This window comes from Suricata suricatta, chromosome 1, assembly GCF_006229205.1.
Source record: "Suricata suricatta isolate VVHF042 chromosome 1, meerkat_22Aug2017_6uvM2_HiC, whole genome shotgun sequence".
NCBI lineage: Eukaryota > Metazoa > Chordata > Mammalia > Carnivora > Herpestidae > Suricata > Suricata suricatta.
The window spans coordinates 64025031-64046892 of record NC_043700.1 but is presented as its reverse complement, the minus strand read 5'-3'; the positions used below and the strand labels follow the sequence as shown (position 1 = coordinate 64046892).

The window sequence follows — 21862 nt, the reverse complement described above, 5'->3', positions numbered from 1 at the left end:
ACTGCTTCTTATTCACCTACTCAACGTCAAAATGTAACAGACTGATTAAAGAGAAAGAAGACATGAATAAAATGACAGAATACACATTAAATTTTAATCACTACAGGTTCATCTAAGACATGTAGCTGACATGCTGAAAGGAATTATATTTAGGTCAGGGATATGGCAATGTTGTTTAAAAAGCTGGGTGAATTCATCCAGTTAGTGGAAAGGTAGTGGCAGGATTAGGGCATGAAGAATACAAATATCTTTTGCTTCTTAATTGTTTAGACCTTTTAAGTTTCAAACAAAGCTGGGTTGTGTTCTGATGTCTATATATTTGGAATAAAAAATGTGTATGAAATAAAAAAATCCAACCCTTACTAGGGTAGAATCCCTTGGCACCCATATAGTTTAGCTGAAGAAAAGTCCCCAGAAAGTCTATATGTGAATACCTGAAATAGTCCTTATCTGTCAGAAACAAGCTGTAAGATGAATTTCAAGTGACAAAATGTTTATTATGAAATGCTAGGCTATCGATTGGTGTGAAATTGTACATTTTTTTCCATGTCATTTAATTTATTCTTCAAAGAAACTGACACGTTTGTCAGAATGAGGCATAAAGCTATTTTAACTGTCTACCTAAAAGTGTTCAAATTCCTTAGCATAAAATTTAATGGGATTCACAACTGAACCCAGCTTGCCTTCCTGTCCACTTCTCTTGTTTACAAGTCAAGTAATTTATTTATCCATCAGGGTACTACCGTTTTCAAACTCATCCTTCAGTTTGAGGAGGATGGCAATGAGCAGGGCATACTAGAAGAACTTACCTCTGTTTCTTTATCAAAGTGTGTGTAGCCCTCAAGGCTCAACCCAAATATTTTCGCATGCTAAAATTGTTTCCCCTGTCTCTTTTCTGTTTATCTTGTAGGAAAAGATCAAGTAGTTTCTCTTTTTAAGGCTATAACTTGTAACTTATTACTTTCCATATTTTGTAATAATTATTAATGTATATTTCTTCCTAATCTCTAAATTAATGTGCTCTTGAGGACTAAGGCATCTTGTCCTTTTGTTATTGTATACATCATAGAACTCTGCTAACATCATAGAACCTGGTCAGCAAAGTCATACATTTATATATTCATCTAATAATTCACCTATTACTTGACAAACTCATTATGTTTTATGAATGTTTCAAGTCCCTATGGATATTAAGTTGAAAAGGAGATAGAGGAAAAGATAGGAAGGGGACAGAGGCCCAGTTACAGAGACAGAAACAAAGACCCGGAGTTCTTGTTCTGAAGAGGTAATACTCTAGGGAAAGACTATACATGTTGTTATGTAATGTTTTAAGTTCAATGATATTTGAGATAAGCAAATGGTTCAGTAACATAGGAACAAAGATATTCCTGAGAGATGAAGAGAGCAGATGAAGAGCTGAAGGGTTAGAGATGTGGTATGAAACCCTGTATACTGAATAGTATTTGGATTTTATCCTAGAGGTTATTGGAATTTGCTGAAGACATTTAAGTTACAAAGATATACTCTAATTATTTGAACGATCTCTCTTAGGAGTCTGATCATTGAGATAGTGAGTCCAGTTTAAATGTTGAGGCTGAAAGAGAAACACGAATAATAAATAATAAAGCTGAATCTAAGAAAGTAGCAACAGTGATAGGAAAGGAATAAATTTGTTTTTTTTTAATTTTTTAAAATTTATTTTTGAGAGACAGAGAGAGACAGCACGAGCAGGGGAGGATCAGAGAGAGAGAGGGAGACACAGAACCGGAAGCAGGCTCTAGGCTCTGAGCTAATGGTCAGCACAGAGCCCGCCGAGGGGCTCGAACCCACAAACCGTGAGATCATGACCTGAGCTGAAGCCGGACTCTTAACCGACTGAGCCACCCCGGCGCCCCATGAAGGAATAAATTTGGAAGCTGATTTTTATGAATGCCTGAGAAAGTCCAATCATTGATTTGATATGGGAGGGATACTGATGAAGGAATTAAGGATGACTCCTACGTTCCTGGCTTAGGCAACTTCATAGTAATGTTACTGGAGAAGGGAAATCTAGCAGGAGGAGTAGATTTGGGAAAAAAAAGAATGAGGTGTTGTTGTTTATTTATTTTTAGAGAGAGAAAGAAAGAGATAGTTGGGTGGGGGGCAGAGAGAGAGAGAGAGAGAGAGAGAGAGGGAATTCCAAGCAGGTTTCATGATGTCAGCACAGAGCCCAACACAGGACTCAGTCTCATGAACCATGACATCATGACCAGAGCCGAGATCAAGAGTTGGATGCATATCTGACTGAGCCAACCAGATGTTTCAAGAATGAGTTAGTTTTAAAACAAATGAGGAGTGTGTGTGTGTGTGTGTGTGTGTGTGTGTGTGTGTGAGAGAGAGAGAGAGAGAGAGAGAGAGAGAAATGGAGATTGAAAGTCACTGGAATTAAACAGGTCAAACAACTGTAAGGTTATGACCCTACGTGGCTCATTCACAGGAATATTTAAGGTGACTAGCAAGGTAAGAGATATTGGGTAAATAAAGAAGACTGTAAGTCAATGGCAAAAATTCCTGGGAGAAAATGTGTAAATTATATTGAAGGTAATCCATAAAAACAACATGGAGAAATTCTTTTCAGGAATTTCCTCAAACATATGTGTCACCAAATCTGCCACAGTAGCGAAAGTTTTTAGCATTACCATTTCTTGGTTAGGAATTAGGTTCCAAGATTTTCATTATGAAAATGCAAATATCATACCTGGGAGAAAAAACTGCATTACCAACCACCACTTTAGCATCAATGATGGATTCTGATCAAAGAAGCCGTAAAAAGAAAAAGAAGGAAACTCACAGTCATTGAGCATCTGTTACATTATGTCACTTATATTGCACAGCCAACTTTGAGGTTTTATTATCTTTTAGAGAGGAAAAAATATATTCCAAGTGGTCAAATGACCTGTCCGATATTTATCCAGAAGTAACTCAGCCCCAAGATGATTCTATTTTTATCCAACAGCATAATAATAGTAAGAATGACAACAATGTTGGTAAATACTATTTTTTCCAGCACCGTGTGTCAAATCTCATTCTATATGCCCTGTATACTTGTCTTATTTAGTTCTCTTGACACATCTAAGCAATAGCCATTATCTTAATTTAAATAGAAGAAACCTGAGGCTCAGGGGGTTTGAATAACATGAACGTTATCACACAGCTAATAAAAGTGGTCAAATACAGATTCAAACACAGATGCAACTGATTTCTTAGCCTGAGTTCTTAATTATTATACATATTGCTTCCATGACTTATAATTCCTAAATTAAAAACCACGAGGATACAAGCTGATTTGATTTTTTTAGCTTTATGACACAATGTATTGGCAGCATCCTATTATTTAATATACAGTTAAGAAATTGGTATTTTAACAAATAAATCATTGCCAATGTCAGCTCTCATTATGCCCTCATCACCCTTCCCTGAAGAAGATTCACATCATATCTAAGTAGAATATTTAGAATCTAAATAGGATCCTGTATTCAGCTGGCAACTCCTCTGAATCTCATTAGGAATGTCTATTTTAATCAGGTGTCTATCTTGCTTCATCAAATGAAGAAACCATACTAAATAGTTTTGCGACAATTCAAAGAAGATACAGTTGATTTTCAGTTGCACTTAGCATTGTCATTATGCTCTCTTCTTGGAGTGACTAACATTCAAAGCCAAAGGGTTAGGTGTGCTCAAAAGCCCTGGACCATGGCTTTTCAGTTGTGAAAAGATGTAGCTGAAGCAAGTTGTTATATTAGAACAAAACATAAGAATATGAGAGAATGTGGAATGATGACATTTATAGAGTAAATTATATTAATTATTTGCCAATCAATCCAAAGTGTATTAAATTTAAAGGCAGGATAGCTGAGCAGACAGTCAATTAATTCCAAATAGATGGAGCCTGATATTTGTTCTTTTCTTTCAAGATGGCTAATGAATAACATCATGGTCCCCTAATAAATAATATATGTCATTAGGACATGAAATATATTTAAGAAATTACCATGCTTAGTGATTACCATTCTGGATTTAGAATCAGGAACTGGAAGATTAAAAGGGGCACCTGGGTGGTTCAGTTGGCTAAGCGTTTGACTCTTGATTTTGGCTCTGGTCACGATCTAACAATTTTTGTGATACAGTCCCAGGTTGGGCTCTGTACTGACAGTGCAGAGCCAATTTGGAATTCTTGCTCTCCCTTTCTCTCTGCCCCTCCATGCATGCGTGCTCTCTCTCTCCTCTCTCTCTCTCTCTCTCTGTCTCTCAATAAATTTAAAAAAATTAAAAAAATAACAAAAACTAAAAGTAGAGAGTAAACCAGCAGTAAATCTAAGAACCATAGAATAATCTCAGTGCATTCAGAGTGTATGTATTCCACGTCATTGCCAAGCTATAATTCTTCAGTTCCATTGTGTTCATACAAAATGTTTTCACCTCTGTTGCCAAGGGGTGAGAGAGAATACTTAGTGCTTTTAAGTGTTTTTGTTTTGTTTTGTTTGAAACAGAGAGAGAGAGAGAGAGAGAGAGAGAGAGAGAGAGAGAGAGCGAGCGAGCAGGGGGGAGGGGTAGAGGGAGAGGGAGAGAGAGAAAGAGAATCTTAAGCAGCCTCCATGCCTAGCATGGGGACTGCAATGGGGCTCAATCCCATGAACTGTGACATAATGACATGAGCCAAAATCAAGAGTTGGGTGCTCATATGACTGAGCCACGAAGGCACCCCCATGTTTATAAGTGTTGTGAAACCCTAGAAATTCATATTTTGCTTAAATGGTAAATGTTATATTCTTATTATCAGGTTGCCCTTTTTACAAGTTATACTTTAGACTTTTGTTCCATTTAGGTTGGATTTTTTTAGTAGATTCCAAGATATTTTAAATAGTACCTGGTATACTTGATAAACCCATCATCAATCTCATGGTGGGGGTATATTTAATTCATATTTATAATTTTTAACTTGATAATATTTTCAGTTTATAGATTATTGTTCTCCCAGTGGTATCAGTGATAGTCATTATATTGCACAGCACAGTGTTTTTCTTGTTATAAAGGGAGAGACAACACCTATCAATTCAAATGCATTATGCATGATGCATATAAAGTTTAGACAAATTGGGATTGAAATCCAGAATTATGAAACAGATACTCCACCTACACTGGGCAAGAAAGACTTACTTAGATGGAAACTGCAATGTTGTTTAGCTATAATAGTTATCTATTACTGATGTAACAAATTATCACAAATTGGTCAGCTGAAAATTACACCCATCTATTACTGCACTTTCCATAGGTCAGAAATCTTGCACAGTGTGGCTCAGCCTTTTCTTGGCTTGGTTTCATGAAGTCAAAACCAAGGTTTCAGCAGATAGCATTCTTTTCTGGAAGCTCTGGGAAAAGATCTTCTTTCAAGTTCATGCAGGTTATTGACAGAATTAATTTCCTTGCAGTTGTAGGATGGAGGCTCCTATTCTTTTGCTGGTTGTCAGTGGACTTTGTTCCTAGTCAGTAAAGGCTTTCCACATTCCTTAACTTGTGTTCCCTTCATCTTCAAAGCTAGTGATGATGAATCAAGTCCTCCTTTTACTTCATATCTGTCTGACTCTCTTCTGCCTCATCTGTCTATTGTCTTCCTCTCCCATGATATTTGTCTGACTGACTCTTCTGCCTTCCTTTTATGCTCCTAAAGGCTCATTGGACTATATCAAGCACCTCCCCCCACAAATACTCCAGATTAATTTTTCCATTTTTATACTTTGCTGATTAGTAACCTCAATTGCATATGCAATTTTCTTCACATAAGTAGTTTTGACTAAATAACTAGGGGATTGGAATCTTGGAGAGATTTCTTGAATTCTACCTAAGACATCAGCTATTTCAGTTTTATTAAGGCATCAAGAGGAAACATGCAAGGGGTTCTTTGAAAAGAATACAGTTTTGGGAGAAAAACATAGTTTTAGTGTTCTTTTATACCTATGGGAACTAAAAATAATAAGAATTTAAAGTATGTTTCCCCCCTCTTCCTACCATCCATCCTATTCTAAAATTAATCACATATCGGGTAGTATACAACATTCTTTTGTATTTGGCTAACATTTCACACTTACTTAAAGAACCTAGTCATTTTGAAGTGTTACACATTTAATCCTGTGAATTGATCAGCTTAAAATGGTAAGTTAAAGTAGTCTCCAAACATTAAGACTTTAAACTGTACTTTACTCAATGTAAAGTATAACTAAAAATAACGGAAATTCTGCAGAAAGAAAATAAAAGGAAGACAAAGGGAAAGAAAAAAAATCAAGGAATAGATACCTATTCTGACATTGATAGGTGATGCACAGATGGCTTTTCCAATGCACATTGAGCTCTTCACAAAATGTCCCCTCTCTGTTAGATCTAGTGCTACATCAGTAGGGCAGCAGCCTATTAAAGTTTTCATGTATTGATGATCCGTTGTTTAATAACGCATTGTTGTTGTTATTTTGTTTTGTTTTGTTTTGCTTGTTTGTTTTTCCAGTTGGGAAAAAAGTCTCTCCTAGGTATGCTCCATAGCATGGAACAGTTCATGTTTCCTAAAAGGGTTCTTATACTGTAACTGATTGTGTCTGCTCCTACAGAAGTATTTTTATTTTATTTCATTTATTATTATTACTTTTTAAAATGTTGTTGTTGTTGTTCCTTTTCAGTTCTCTCAGCTAATATTCTGCTCTTCTCTTACATATCACTTTTGGCAGTGACTGTCACTGTCACTTGTTTCCTGTTGTTTTTAATCTATGGTGCTATATGTGCTCCCTGACTTGTCTGCCTTTTGCTGTTGTTTTTCTTCTCTACACCCTTCTTATTACTGTTTCTTCCCATCTTGGCAACTTTCTCTGTTTTCTCCCAAAGTTTTGGGTGTAAAGGTTATCCTTAACTTTCTCTATTTCTTGTTCACCCAGTTCACAGTGCAGGAATTGAAATCTACCGCCCTGCAAATCGGTACCTTCCTCAAGGACACCAATGTCATTTAACTTACCAAGTATGGTGGATATTGTTCCAACATATCTTCCTGGATTACTCAGCTACATTACGAATTCTATTTCCATTTCTTAAATGTTGGTATTCCATTGGATTCCAATAACATTCCACTGGATTCTCTCTTGCTATCTCTTACTTCTATTCTTACCACAGTTCTTAGAGGATATCATGGATTTTTAGGGTGTCACTGTTCATGCCTTTGGTGTTCACTCCCAAGTTGATATCTCCACATTTATATATCTGTTCTCTGTGGCATAACCCATAAGTTGACTTCTACAGGAGCAAATTCAGAGAATACAATTAGACATGTAAAATGATCATTAAACATCAACACTCATGAAAAATAGGAGAGGAAGAGGCTTAGGCAGAGAGAAATATTGGACTTTGGTGCAGGCCTGACAAAGTCTCAGCTGATCATACAGGGTGCTCAGAGCAATTACTGCTCTCAGAAGAGTTCAGCCCTGGCTAAGAATGGCCAGGTTTTTAGAGTCTCACTTTGCTCAGTCATTGGATATAATCCATGCTGGGAAGAGTGTGATCCTGAATGTCTCTGCAGCTTAGACAGATCTTGAATGGCTGGGGGCTGTCTGCTGATAGCATTCCCTATGCCTGGGAAGCAAGTCTTCCTTTGAAGGAAAGAAGATGGGTTGCACATGAGTTACCATGTTGATTGTCCCTCCTAAATGTTTCTTTAATAACTCATATTAACATATTCCTGATGTCATTTGAGGTCTCCATTTCCTCTTGGTTGACATTAATTTAAATCTCTCTAGTTAATTTATAAATTCAACTAAAATTTATTGAACCTAACAAATGGTAGACCCTGTTCTAGACACTGAGGATTTATTAGTTCACAAAACAGACAAGTCTCTACCCTAATGAAGCTTGCATTTTAAACAAATCATCAAATATACAATGTTTTAGGAGCTGGTAACCCTCCTTTTTCTCCTGTTCCCATATTTCCATGGAAGAATTGAAGATAGTATGACTCTCTCTAGAGGCGCCTGTATGGCTCAGTTGGTTAAGTGTCCGACTTCTGCTCAGATCATGATCTCACAGCTCATGAGTTTGAGCCCCGCCTAGAGCTCTGTGCTGACAGCTCAGAGCCTGCTTCTGATTCTATTTCTCCTTCTCTCTCTGCCTCTTCCTCACTTATGATCTCTCTCTCTCTCTCAATATAAATAAACATGAAAAAAAAAAAAAGATAGTGTGGCTCTCTTGGCCTCTCTCTCCACAATGGATATTTGCTCTTTTTCTTTCTCTATAGCAGAGCACTGGGAAGCAGTCTTCTGGGTAGGTATATCTGCACAACAGATCCAAACCAAACCAACCTATGAAATGGAAAAGGAAGGAATAGAGGACCCAAATATTGGCTTTATCAGCAATACAACTGACATTTTGAAATTAAGTTATCTTTATCTTGTGTTTTAATTCTCAATTTGATCTGAACCTGGAAGTATAAGTAACAAGTATTATATTTTATAGTCTCTAAAATTCCATAATATGTCAGGTGGAGAAGAATGCTATGAAGAATAATGAAAGCAGGGTAAAGGATATAGGTTGACAGGAATAGGCAGTGGCGACTTTGTATAGTTTATCAGGAGATACATCTCTGAAAAGGTGACATTGTTAGAAGAAAGCTTCTTTTTAAAAGTGTTTATTTTTATTTTTGAGAGCGAGAGAGAGAGAGCGCATACACGCAAGCATGGAGGGGGGCAGAGAGAAGACATGATCTACAGCAGGCTCTGCACTGATAGCTGTGAGCTGGATGTGGGGCTCAGACTCATGAACCATGAGATCATGACCTGAGCTGAAGCTGGACGTTCAACTGATAGGGCCACCAAGGTCCCCAAGCAGAAACCTTTTTGAAGTGACCTGAATTCACTGGCCCATGGAAGTCTACACTCTAATTCTTAGGTGTTAGTTTATCTTCCCCAGGATTTTTCTGTCTTTTTGGACCTTGACATCCATAGGCCTGGCTCCTTTTTTGCACTCAATCACCTTTTCAGTTTCATAATGACAGAAATCACACCAAGCATTGGTAAATTTTGTTGACTTTACTGGAGGTAGGTATGTACTCACATAGAGAAGTAACATCATATAACATTTTAGCCTCTAGTGAACTATCTGTCCCGTTCTCCACTTCCATTCCTCTCCATATTTTCTCTCTTTGTAAAGTGCAGGACCTTTCACCCATGTGCAGCAAGAAGCCAACTGACTACTGGCATCTAAAACTGGGGTATAGCATTGGGCAAGGCTTACCTTCTATCATTCCCAAGTATGAAATTATTGCATTTTTCCTCATTGAAAGGCAGGTTTTCCCCATGGATAATCCTAGAATAGTTATTTAGACTGTACTGCCTTTCTTCATATCATTTCATAGCAAAAAATGTTGTATATTCTTATTTGAAGTTATTTCAAAAATATACCATTTAAATTATAGGTGAGGAGACTCAAGGCACAAAATTGAGTTCTAGGACTTACTTTACTCTTAGTCAACCATTAAGTTTTCCTGGAACTGGAGAATTTTCTAAGATACAGACATTCCATGGTTAAAACTTGGGAGTCTTGGACAAACTGTTTTTTTTCCCCAGGTATCCTTTGACTTGATTCCCAAATCTCCTGCTTTGCAGACTATGAAAAGACTTCCTGAAAGCCCCATTTTGAGTATAGTTTCTTAGTTCGGTTTTAAGGCTCTGTCCTGGAGAGAGTTGCTTGCCTACCTCCCAGGGGCAAATTCATCTCATTTGGCCACTTTACTATCCGCCCATCGATTAGAGGTTCTCCTCTGTCTCCAGAAGTCTACGTGCCTTCGATGGCTGGGAGATGTTGTTTTCTCTGAGAGGATTTAAAGAAGGCTTAAAAAGCAATCAGAAACCAGTCCACCTCTTCTGTCATATATTCTCTACTTTCAGAAACAGTGCTTACTGTCATGTTTATGATCTTTCAACACTAGGATAAAATATAACTGAGATATGCCTGTCCTATTCATCTCCATCTGAATTTATTTCTGTTTTAAGAAGAGGGGTTCCCCTACATGACTTTTCCCTCACCCAACCTTACTTTCTGATGACTAGGGTAAGGATTTACTAAGACTGAATTTCACAAATTAGAATAGAGTACTGCTTCACAGAGGTCTTTGCATTTTGCTTCCTCAAACATACTGGAAAACTTTTTGTTACCAGGGTTGAATTTCCATGTGGTGACAGGCATTCTAGTTATAGCTATCCCATAGTACAGAACAAAGTGGTACATACACTGATTGACTTGAACCAAGTTTAGTTGGAGGCAGAAATTCTTAGGGAACTTGGGAAGCCTACCTGTTTACCCTACTTTCTGACATTTTGCTTCATGGAAATATGTCCTCAAAGTCCTAGTCCATACTGATCCCATATCTTCAAGTTTGAATTAGTGCTTTCACTTCCAACTTTGTTCTTAATTTCCTGCCATCCAATGGTATCTATCTTCAGCTTTATTCCAGAACACCATTATATAAAATAGACAAACTAGGAGAAATTTTCATGCCTCTTGGAAAACTTTAACTTTCCAACAAAAGTTTTGGGATGTTTTGATCCCAGGTCATTGTCTCAAATGGAGGTGTATTGTCAAACCACATTTTGTAGCTCTTTATTATACTGATCATTTCAAAATATTCATATGCTTAAAATTTTTGCAGGTCTTTCATCCTTCCCTTGATAAGATGCCAACAATTTCTTATAGGAGTGGATCAGGAATCCTCAACATTAATGGATTAAAATAGTATAATAATGATGATGATAACTTTAATTATATCTAAATGTTTTCTGAATGCTTTTTTAAAATCTTCAATATGGAAAGTTGGTGAAAATGTGATGCTATTTTAGAGTCTAGCATGTAAATTTAAAAATGCTGAGTGCTTTATATTTTTTGGAATCCACACTATTTTGTAAAGACAAACTGTTTGTCATTGTTTACAATGAAATTCCATTCAAATTACTATAAGTGGAGTTTCAGAATGAGTAAAAGTTTACATATTCAAATACACACACATGTATACATGCATACACCTATGCATAAACACATTCATACACTGAAAGAGAACCATTAGCTAAATCAGTGAATAGCCCATCTCTTTGACTACAGTTCCAGGAACCAACACGATTCCAGGAACATCTTTTGGCATTTCAATCTCTCAGTTAAATACCAAATTTAAGAAATTTTTAAATTGCATTTATTTTAGAGAGAGAGTGTGAGGAAGCATGTGTGAGCAGGGGGAGGGGCAGAGAAAGAGTAGAGAGAGAATCTTAAGCAGGCTCCCGGATCAGCATGGAGCATGATGTTGGGCCCAGTCTTACCACTGTGAGATCATGACCAGAGCAGAAACCAAGAGGCAGACATTTAACTGACTCAGCCACCCAGGTGTCCGGTAAATATCAAACCTTAACTGAAATCATGGCTTTGAGTTTTTAAAATTATATAACCGTTGTTTGTATGATACTGAAAAAGTGTTCTTAGAAGCAGTGTCTTCGCCTTCCTTTACAAACTTATCACTGTGAAGACTTATATATACATACCTATAATATAAATCACATTTGAATCACACTTTCTTTTACGCTCTAGAAATAGGATTTATAAGACCTGACAGACATTTTCTCTTTGTAGACTGAATTTTCTTTTCAATATTTTTGAATGAAAGTAATAAGTCTTCACCAATTTAAACCCATTCTGCCCTATGTCAGATTAGATGATATTTTTCATTAGTTTCTGGTGTCAGTTAATAGCATTGTCTCCAGATAGCCAAGCGCACTTTTGCCACCTTCATTTTTCCTACGACCTACTCCAAAGATGCTTCAGTAGAATAAGAACTACTTTTTGTTCAAAATTTCTGAGTTAAAACTTATAAAGAAAAAAATTAAATACCAAAATACCAATCTGTCAAAATGGAATTAAACAAGAGTGAGTCCTTTTGCTTCCAAGTCCTTTGATTTTAGGATATAAGAAATGTAAGTAGATGTGAAACCACAAGATAGCACAGAATCTAGGAAAATGGAAAAGGTAAAATTCTAAGGAGTCGTGTTGCTCTCCAGATCATCTAATAGTTTGACTATTCTTCTCATATTTGCTTAACTCTTATTTGTGTATCATAGAATTTAGTACTTAAATTACTTTTAATTTTATGCCTCTTCTCAATTGGGTTATAAGCCTCTGGAGGACAAGGACTATATATGAAACTTTGCTTTCTCCTCCAGTACCACCTTGCACAAAGATAAGCACTTAAAAGATGCTTAAAATTCTTGCTTAATTGATCTTTCTTTTTTCAAACACTTTTTCCCCTCTCAATGGATTAATTGAAATCCATTTGGCAGCAAGTGTGCATGCAGCTCTGATCCAAGAAAGGAAAGCCTGGAGTCTAGAGCTAGTCATTCATCATAATTGAGTGTAGAATCAGTTTCATGTAGTAGGCTAAGAATGTCTGATACAGTATATACTAAGTGGGTGACAAGCAGGCTAAATGATAAATGGGGTCATATACTATTACATGGAAACTCTGATTAGGAACATATCACTCAGAGTCTTTTATTGCCTTATCCACCCCAGGAAATCGTTCGAAACCATATCAGGTAAAGGCCTTTGTTGAGCAATTGATGGTTACATATTTGGTGCAATAATGAGCCCCCTGTGATTTGTTGCTTTTTGAATAGTCTTATTAAGCTTTGACTTTCTATGTCAGGCTCTTCTAAGTGTCTGCCAACCCAGGCTGACATTCCAAAAGAGTTTAAACCAATTGAATGCTCAGAAACATTGCTAACAGGAGACGTAACTGGGGGCTGAACACCATAACCTATATTTGTATAGGATTTTTACAGTGTTGGCAACCTGTCAATTTTATTTTATGGTTAAGTACCATGAAATGCTGCAGGAAGAAAGTTTCATTTTATCCTCCATGGTAGGGCTAAGCCTGTAATGCCACACTTCCAAATCCCATGAGCCCTCTCTATCTCTTACTGTTTGGATATTTATACTTAAGTTTCCAAGGCAAGTTAAACATAAATATTCTCAAATTTGAGAATTTATTTAATAGGAACATGAATAAAAGTACAGGTGAAGGAATAATTTAAACATTTTTTAGGAGAACTATTTATACCATTCTGTTTTGTTTAGGCAGAATCCATTTCAGTTTGTTACAGTTTTAATGCCTGGAATGGAAGAATGAAATTCATTTCAGAAATTGGAAGTGATAGTCAAACACACACTGCCTTGCTTTTCTTAGTTGATCTCAATTCTATTCACTCTCAGAAATGCAATGGCCATATCTTTCTCTTTTTATTTTTTTTAAAGAAAAACATATCAAAGCATCTTTATTTTTTTTGGTAACACTTTTCAGATATAGTTTAATATGTTATATGTATATTAATTTGAGAAGTAAGGAATAATTTTTGGATTCCATTCTCCAAAAGTATGATCAAGTTGCCAAATGCAAGAAAAGAGTGCATGGATTTTATTTTAACAAAATAATTCAACTTTTAAGATAGGAAGAAGTACTCAAGCAAAGAGTCTAGAACTCTTAGTGCATTCACAAAATGTTGACCCTCCATTCATTTATTCACAAACGGTTTTTGGCCAAGCTTTTGGAAATACAAAGTAAATAAGGCAAGATCTCTGTCCACAGGTAACTCATAATGCTAAGTATAGAACAAATGCTGGTATATATAAGTTTGCAGGTAGATAAAGAGGCAAGCATAGTTTATTGAAAAACTAATGACTGAGAAAGAAGAAAACTGAACAAATTAAGTCAGTTATTGTAAATTTTTTTAAAACTATGCTTGTTAAAAAAGAAACATTTTTCTATCCCTTTATTTTCTGCTTGAATCAATTTTATGCTGTTGGTGTTTAGGCTGATGTCATGCAGTGTATCTTGAACATAGCATATAATGTCTTTCCCTTTCTCTCTCTCAATCTTTCTCTATATATTCTTTCTTCTTCCTTCCTTTCTATCTTTCTTTCTGTCTTCCTTCCTTCTGTCCTTCCTTCCTTCCTTCCTTCCTTTTTCCTTCTTCCTTCCTTCCTCCCTTTCTTCCTTTTCCTTCCTTCTTCGCTTCCTTCCATCTTTTCACCAACTAAACAGTATATCTGTTTTATTACTTTATAGGCATGCTGTCATAATGATTTAAAATTGTTTTCTAGAGCCATTTTCATATTTAGATAGCATTCTCTTTAAAGTTATGAATATAACAAAACTATAGCAAAAAATGAGTAACTATGTCATTATTCCTAAAATTCAAGTGATAAATCGGGCTTTTATAAATGTTCAGACAAGAAAGGCATACTTTTACTTTTCATTTCCTATCACCTTCTTCTTCTGGTCCTGGGCCCATAAAACTACAGGAGTCTTTTGCTTGGGGATCCTTCAACAGTAAGACTGCTCCTACTTCTGTGCTCATTTATCTGACCTTTCACTGATGTGCTATTCCGTGAGGGAAAATGAAATGGTGGGGATTTGATGCGTTCTCTGGTTTAAGGCTCTTGTTCATGCAATCACAATAAAGTGAGTAAAGTCTTTAATTTTGGCTCATTGTTTTTAATTGGATGTCTGATACCTGTTAGCTCACCTGATCATCTGTTGAATTAGCTCTGTAAATATAATAGTTGATTAAGAATAATGCCATTCTAGAGGAGCAAGAGCTGAAAATCCCACAGGTCATCTTTGCAGGTGGTAGAGAAGTCCATGGGGGCAATCCACAAACATTGTTTTCAAGAGTTTGAGAGTTCTGTGGGGGATTTTTCCAATGGGTATTGGGAAGTACTAGCCATGGAGCATTCTTAGAGGATGCTTGGGTATTTTCTATATAAGTTTTTGGGTTCTGAGGAGGGAACCTTTGTTTTTCCTCCTTAGCCCATGATTCTAGCTAATGTCACTCAGTAGGCCACATTAGGCATAAAACAGAGAGGTTAAGAAAAAGACAAGGAAACATTTCCCTATCTACTGCTTCACTAATGGGACAAGAGATGGTCAGTGGGCCCCCATGAGCTGAATAACTCTAAGCAGATCCCTGGCATTGATAAACACTCTGAAGTGCAGTAAGTTATTGAAACTTCTGAAGGGAAAAAACAAACAAAAATGTATTGAGCTCTTTATAATTTCTTTGCCCAGCGATCCCAAAGAGACCTTAGAGACTTAATTAGATCCTCCCTAGAGATAATTTTGCTCAAGTCAGTAGAGTAGCATGGCATGAAGCATATTATTATAAACCGTCTCGCTTCAGAATGCCCTGAAAGCAGCTACTCCCAGATAACAGAACTCAATCAGTAGCAGAACCACCCCTTTCAGGGTATCATCCCCATCTCTGAAGAAGTACAGACTCCTTTCAAACCAACTTAAGCAAAAAAGCTGTCTGCATCTGGCCAGCTGCTCGACCTGGCTCCCTCCTCAGCAAAATCTGTGGCCAAATCCTGACATTTGGCCCTTATAACTGATATGGGTGTTCTCTCAACCTTCTCTATGAGCCTGGGGATAGGTCTGAGGACTTTGCTCACCTTGATCCAGACCCCTTGGCTTTTAAAAATGAGCATGATTAAGGAATAAGCTAATAGCCCTTAGTCCCCAAGAGAGACCGGAGGTCCTATGCCAAGGTTAGGGTTCAGTGGGGTGGTGGGAGAGAATGACATTTTTTTTGGCTTTGTGGACACCAGTTGATGAGTGACTATGGATTGTGAAACTCCTGGCACCAAGATGAGTAAAAGACATAATACTGTCTAGTTTTGGTCTGAGGTCATCACCAAGATGATCCTTGATCAAAGCTGACTGTGAATGGATGAGTCTTTTTGGGTCCCTATGAGCCTCCATTGTTATGGCCCCCCTCACTGAATGTATTATTAGCATCGATGTATTATCTATGTATGCTGTTGCTAGTCTTTCCTCAAGTCCTGACAGGAATTGCTGCAGTTAGGGCCATTTTGGTGGCCATATGGAAGACAGTGAACCTACCAGATTCATGGAGTATAGCCTGGCCATTAGCAAGGCTCAGACTAACATTTAGAACAAGTCCCCATGGGTGGAGATGAGACATTTGGATAAAAAAACCAGTTCTGCTTCTAAAGTCTTTTGTTTTCCTTATGGGTGGTCACCAGAGAGACCCCTATGCTAACCAAGAGAACATAGCCATTTTCTAATTTTATGGTTCACTATATAATTTACTTCATTTATTTTTTTTAATTAATTTATTCCCAAGTTAACATACAGTATAGTCTTGGCTTCAAGAATAGAATCCAGTGATTCACCACTTAACATATCACACCAAGTGCTCATCCCAGCAAGTGCCCTTGTTAATGCCCATCACACAGTTGTCCCACTCCACCCCCACCTCCGTCAAGCCTCAGTTTGTTCTCTGTATTTAAGAGTCTCTTATAGTTTTCCTTCCTCTCTGTTTTTATCTTATTTTTCCTTACTTTCCCCTATGAACATCTATTAAGTTTCTCAAATTCCCAGATATGAGTGAAATCATGTGATATCTGTCTTTCTCTGACTGACTTATTTTTCTAAGCATAATTTTCTCTAGTTTCATCTATGTCATTGCAAATGGCAAGATTTCATTCTTTTTACACTGCTGAGTATTATTCCAGTGTGTATGTGTGTGTGTGTGTGTGTGTGTGTGTGTGTGTGTATCTTCTTAATACAAATATATATATCTCACATTTTCTTAATCCATTCATCGAGTGTGGGGCATGGTAATTATAATTTACTTTCTAAAGGAATAGGAATACTATTCTTCCTTATCTTCTTCTGACCCTGAACCTTTGACTTCTTTGGCCATTTTTTTATTTAGTGTCATTGTACAGGTTCTTCCTTCTATCTTCAGTGCTCTTTCTTTTTTAGTAAACTCCCATTTAGCCTACAAAACCTAACTCATATATTGTCTTCATTGTTGAGGTTTCTTTGTACTTATGTAGGACTTCCTTCTGATGGCTGTGTTGTTTTTATTTTATTTTTTTTTATTTTTAAAGTTTTTTTTATGTTCTTTATTTATTTTTGAGAGACAGAGAGAGACAGTGGGAATAGGGGAGGGTCAGAGAGAGAGGGAGATACAGAATCTGAAGTAGGCTCCAGGCTCTGAGCTAGCTGTCAGCACAGAGCCCGACGCGGGGCTCCAACCCACCAACCATGAGATCATGACCTGAGCTGAAGCTGGACGCTTAACCGACTGAGCCACCCAGGTGCCCCGGCTGTGTTGTTTTTATAGTGAGAACACCAAAATTGTATTTGGATGTGAAAACAGGAATTTTTCATTTAATATGTTGCCTCCTAGTGAGGTTGTATATTTCTTTAGAAGAGACATTATGTCTTACTCATCATTGGATTCCCAGCCCTCTGAACAGAAGCAGGTAAGTAGGTTTTAAGTAATATTTGTTTACTGAATAAATAAATAGTTCCTAAGTAGACTCTGGTTATTTATTTATGTAGCTCATTAACTGTACCATTGGTATAAACATTACAGTCTAAGTGGTTGGACCCTCTCAATGTTCACTGTTAATTGGTGTTGTTGCAGCCATATTAACCGGTTTCCTGTAGAATACAGACTTAGAACTAGGAAGAATGGATAATGTCATCTTGTACAACTCTTTAATATGAATAATGAGGTAACCATTTCCCCCAAATTACGTAACTTGACCTATATTTCACAGCTGATTATTGATGGTATTTGTAACTCTTGTCAAGTATTATACTCATTTTAATTATGCTACGGTTGATACTTGGCTGTAAACAGCAAAGAGCCAACTTTTATATATTTATCTTAACTCTCATCTGAGCCCTATCACAGAAGATAAATTTATGTTTCTTAATAAACCCTGCATAATATTAAACACACTAATAGTTTATTTTCTTTCATTTTTTCTCTTATCTAATAAAATGTTGTGGTAACATTGCTTTATCAGTTTTGAATCTATGAAACATAATTTAATTAACCAGTAATGATCTATAGTTCAAGATTATTTTACTGGTGTGTTCTATACTTAATATATACTTGAAAACATTCATCTACCTTATAATATATTTATTTGAAAGTTACAATAGCTGTAACCAAGACTAGAGCAAATTAGACTTTGTTTTTTGGTGAGTTCTTACAAATAGTTATTTCAAAATGTATATTCCTAACTGGTGTTAATATTGATATTCTTTACCCAAATTCAATAAATTTGTTTAAATATTACTTAAGCAACCATAATATTTATCTATAGATAGATAGATAGATTTGCATTTTGGTGGGGTTTTAATGCCAGTATTTCAATATTCTGTTTATTTATAGAAGTAAATGAATCTATTAATTCTAGGTAAACTGTAGTTACCAGAACAGTCTGCACATTCCTTACCATGCCATCTTGTGATTACTGTGCTGTAGTTCAAAAGACCAAAAAGAGTATTTGTAGAAAGAAAATCTAGGTTGTCAGCTAGGCTTCATCTCTAAAATGCTCTGAGATCTTGGATAGTCCATTTAATTTATCTGTTTCCAATGATCTCATCTATTAAATGGATTTACTGTCATTACAAGGTAAAATTTTAGAAATCAATCTTATACTAACTTAGTTGTCATTTTTTTCTTTCCCACTGAGACAGCGTAGTGTCCTGTTTAAGTGCCTTGGAGCTATGCTGCCCGAGTTTGTCATTTATGATCCATTACCTCAGGCCAGTTACTTAAATTCCCTGTGCCTGTGTTCCCTCCTCTATAAAACAGGAGGAACAATAGTATCTATCTCATAGGGTTGTCATGAGGATTATGAGTCATTACATGGAAAGCACTTAGAGAAGTACTAGCATGTGGTAATTCCTCTTCTTCTCTTGTAACCACCTGCCTATTACCTATTGCTATAATGACATAGATTTACTAAGAAGAAACCAGTTCACAAGTCTTGTATTATAGCTGGAAATAACTTTGATAGAGAAAAGAAAGAACTTCATGGGGAGAAGACTCAACCCATGCATAGTTTTTTTCCACTACTAGAAGTGGGGTTTCCACTGAGGATTAAGTTCATATTATGGGTTCTTGGGAAGGCAGCTTTAGTACTGTAATGAACAAGCACAGATATTAATATGCCTGGAGAAAATAAGCCCGACCTCTGCTTTACCTGCTCCTGATACCCGGAGCTTTTATCCCAGGTCTCTTTCTTCTTTTTAAGTCAATAAAAAAACTTTTAAGATCTTATAGAGTTATAGATTTAGGCTATAAATCCATTAATTTTTGTAAGTCCACAAAAATGCTTTGAAATTTTAAAGATAACTTTATGCATTCAGGTCATTATGCATTCAGGTTTTGACACTATCCTTGAAGATTTTTCAATATAAATGTATAGATTATTTCTCTAAGTGACATGGAAAACTATAACAACAGCGATAAGAACAATTCACTTTCCCTGGGGTCTAGCCAGGTATCAGGCCATGTACTAAAGACTTTGTAAGCCTCATCCAAACAAATGAATAGAACCATGCTTTTAGTTATTATTATCTGCATATTTCATATGGTGAAATTGCAGTTCCAAGATTTAAGTAACACATCCAAGAATACAAAGATATAAAGTAAGTGGTGGAATCAGGATTCAAGACTCCATTAGTCCACCTTGAAAAACCATGTTCTCAAACAATATCCTATGGTGACTCATCTTCTTAAAACAGGATAATGTGCCTCACTCCATTTACTGATTCAGATTTAACAGACAAATCTAAATGGAATGGTCACAGTAGCTCTTTGTATTAGACGAATATAATGATTCTTCCTCATGAAGTCAGCACACTATGAAAAAGCTTTTTAGTAGTTGTGAAGTTTTAGGTTTCTTTTGTGCTGTACATGATTTGTAACCAGAGTACTGAGCAAACTCAGAGGTGATTGGTCTGATTTTTCTAAATACACTGTCCTGGGAGAACAGGTTACTAGGAACTAGGTGACCTGTTCAAAAGAAAGTAGCATTGTTCTTGTCAAAGCGATCATTGATTTTCTCTCAGGTTTCTGTAGGGAGTTGCAAGATAAATTTCTATTTGTTACAAAATGGGGGGAAAAAGTGTGCTCAAATGGATTTCTGTGTTTTAGAAATACAATCTTGGAAGGGAAAAGAAGACTAACAGAATAATCAGAGTTTTCTTAAAATTTTTTTGATGTTTCTCATGAAGAGAGGGACTACCCAATCCAAATTTCTTTTCAGTTGTCTGAGAGGAAAAGGATTTGTAAAACCAACTGAATTACAAGAAAGCTACCTTTTTAGTTATACATATGAGTATGTTACAATACAATTTTTTATATACTTGCACTTATTCCTATTTGACAGAAAGCTTTTCAAATTTGGTGAATCAAATCATTAGATCTTTGAAATCATAGAGTAGTAAGATTTATTTTATTCAGTGTGAATATGCCACGTGTAGCCAAATGGGTATAATGGTGTGAAGCATTAAACAGAAAAGCAGTTTATAAATAAATCTTTATTTCTTTCATTCTTGTCCCTTTTAGTGAGCTGAGGGATTTTCCTACATAGATTCAAAGTGCAGTACTGAGGGGTCCTCATCAAGCCTACATGGGGCTTATTTTAAATACTTCAGGGACATAATTCATAAAAATCTAAAACACAATGTATGTTCAGTGTGGAAGTCCCAGACCAGGGCAGTTTTTAAGAAAGCTTTCCATTTCATTTCCCAACCAAAGAGAATTTATACTGGCTATTGTCAGAACTCCTTGAGCACCCTCATCATCTTTAGGTCAAAGATGTATTTTTAAAAAGAGCCCAAAGGCTCATTTACAGTACATAATAGAAAGTAACAGCTGGGAAGACATTGTTCATGTCTACTAGGTAATTAAAATGGGTTCTCAAGATAAGCACACACATTGAAATGCATATTTATTTGAGAAATCACAGTTGCTCCCAAAGAGCTCTTAGGGGCTGTCAGGTAAATAGCATATGTAGAAATGAGGATGTAGTACAGTATGTGACAGATACTGAAAATGCTGGCTTCTGTTCCTGTGTTTGATGTGTTCCCTTGTGGCACTCTTGGTGTTAGTTACACTCTGCTTCTTCTGACTGTGCTTTAAAAGGTTATCTTATCATCTCACATTATTGTGACATCAGGCACTTTGTACATGGTGCATTTTAACTAGTTGGGACAAAAGGAAGGAAGAACAGAGTCAAGTGGGCATGACCAAGTCAATAAGCAGAATGGAATATCCATAAGGCTGCAAAAGGATAATGACAGAAATAAAAACTTTTACCATTGCAAAGGAGAAAAAAAATAACCACGAACTGTTAAATAATCCTAGAAGTACAAAAGGCATTCACTGAGTCCTTAATAGAAGAATCTTTAAAAGAGCATTCATTTGATATTTTTAGTAACATTATTGAAGAATTGCATCTCTTACTGTTTATACTGGTGGTAAAGCCCCCTGCCCTATTCCACTCAAAGAGATATTGGTCTAAATAAGAATATGATAATATTTTTCTACAACAATGTATTTATGTCTACCTTTTCTCTACCTACTTTTTGTGTTCCATGATCGCAACTTTTGCCTTTATGATGAAGATAATAATTTAGTACTTTGGCTTTGATTTGCCCAAAAATCTTTGGTCTCATTCCTTTATTTCCTCACAGATCTTCAGAAGAATATGAATCACTAATTTGGAGTTAATAAATTTAAGACTAAATTTACTCTTCTTCATACAAAGCTTTCTGGTTTATATTATTCCTATTCATATTAATGATACAATAATGATAGCATCATTCTCCCTGGCCCAAAATTCTTAAAGTTAAATGTCAGGTCCTTTGCCTTCGTATTCCATTCTCAATAAGTCACTAATAGTTTCCCACAAGTATTTAGTT

General features: G+C 36.2%; 1 long non-coding RNA gene across 1 annotated transcript in view; it reads right to left on the bottom strand.

Moving 5' to 3' along the window:
* LOC115300587 overlaps positions 1-21862 on the bottom strand; it is a 70739-nt gene that overhangs the window by 10103 nt on the left and 38774 nt on the right. Inside the window, exon 2 of the long non-coding RNA XR_003912779.1 lies at positions 7034-7308. This is a non-coding gene — a long non-coding RNA (uncharacterized LOC115300587). The remainder of the gene's footprint in view (positions 1-7033; positions 7309-21862) is intronic.